Source organism: Tupaia chinensis, unplaced genomic scaffold (genome assembly GCF_000334495.1).
Source record: "Tupaia chinensis unplaced genomic scaffold, TupChi_1.0 Scaffold000074_1, whole genome shotgun sequence".
Classification (NCBI taxonomy): Eukaryota; Metazoa; Chordata; class Mammalia; order Scandentia; family Tupaiidae; genus Tupaia; species Tupaia belangeri.
Window position 1 is genome coordinate 6,978,954 of NW_006159534.1, and position 1,881 is coordinate 6,980,834.

The window sequence follows — 1,881 nt, forward strand, 5'->3', positions numbered from 1 at the left end:
AGAGACAGAGAGAAAGCGAGAAATCACCCCCCAGGGGGGATGGCCACGCCACAATCCCTTCTCCATTCTCCTCTTGGGATCTTGGGCACGCACGCACACGCGCCCGGTGTGAGTTTTAAGCCACCAGGTCAGGGACGCGAACCGCAGTTCGCGGTAGACTACATGGGAGTCCAGCGACATAGCCATTACGCTAACTGCTGGTACCCCACCCCAAGAATTTTATACCCAACAAGTTACCACTCACACATAAAAACCACACAATATTGTGTAACATATGTGTAATATATACACAATATTCTTAAAAATGTGAGGTTTCAGAAAATGCTTATCTCTCTTAAAGAATTACTAGAAAACTTACACAGTATAGGCAGCTAAGAAAAATCAAAATTGAGAGTTCAAAAAAAACTGGATCATTTTACTCTTTTACTTAAAATCTTTTGCTGGTCTGATGCTTAGAGTGAACACTAAGCCTATTACCTCCCTTGGCCCCATCAGTTGCTGTGGGGGTTACAGCATGCTCCACACAATGCAAGGAGAGTTTAATGAAACAGTGGCTAGGCTTAAAGAACTCCAGAGACAGGCCAGCCAGGTGAATGAATGAATAAGCAAAACATGAACTTTTTAAATGTTATAAACAATGAAATACTAATCAACTAAAGCCTCATAAAATGCAAAAAAAAAAAGGTAAATTGGAGCTCATTGAAATTAAAATAATTTGCTCTGCAAAGACCCATTAAAGAGAATGAGAAGACTTTACAGACAAGGAAAAAATATTTACAAGTCATATATTCTACACAGGATTTATATCTAGACTACATAGAGAACTTAAAATCTATCAGGAAAAAATAGTAAATGCAATTAGAAACAGGCAAAAGACATGAACAGACATGTCACCTACCTATAGCAAATAAACAAATGAAAAGATACTTCACATCATTAGCCACTGGAGAAATGCAAATTTAAATCATGAAATAGCACCATATACCTATCACAATGGCTTTTAAAAAGTGATAACACTGATGCTAGCAAGGATGCAAAGAAACTGGATCTCACATTGCTGGAGATATGAAATAGTACAACCACGCTGGAAAATAGTTTGGCCGTTCCTTATAAAACCATACATGTGAGGGGCCACCAGTTAGTGTAACGCTAGGTCACTGGACTCCCATGTAGTCGACCGCAGTTTGAGTCCCAGACCCAGTGGCTTAAACTCACGCCAGGCACATGTGCATGCGTGCCCAAGATACCGAGAGGAGAATGGAGGAGAAGGGATTGCGGCATGAACATCCCCCCTGGGGGGGATGTTTCTCACTTTCTGTCTTTCTGTCTCTTCAGTGAGCGTATGAGTCCTATAGCAAAGATCTCTCTCAAAAAAAAAAAAAGAAAGAAAGAAACTCACGCTGGGTGTATGCATGCCCAAAATCCCAAGAGGAGAATGGAGGAGAAGGGACTTCAATGTGGCCATATCCCTCGGGGGGTGATTTCTCGCTTTCCCCCTGGGGGGTAATTTTTCACTTTCCGTCTCTCTGTCCCTCTCTGGTAAGCACATGTTCCCTATAGCAAAAATTTTTCTTTAAAAAAAAAAACAAACAGTAAAAACAAAATTAAAGAGCCATTAAAAAAAAAAAAAAAAGAACTATTAATTAGCCTTTAAAAAGACGGGAATTCTGGGAACCAGCAGTTAGCATAATGGCTATGTCGCTGCATTCCCACGTAGTCGACCGCGGTTCGTGTCCTGGACCCGGTGGCTTAAAACTCATGCCGGGCGCGTGTGCGTGCGTGCGTGCCCAAGATCCTGAGAGGAGAATGGAGGAGAAGGGATTGCGGCATGACCATCCCCCCTGGGGGGTGATTTCTCACTTTCTGTCTCTATGTCTCTCT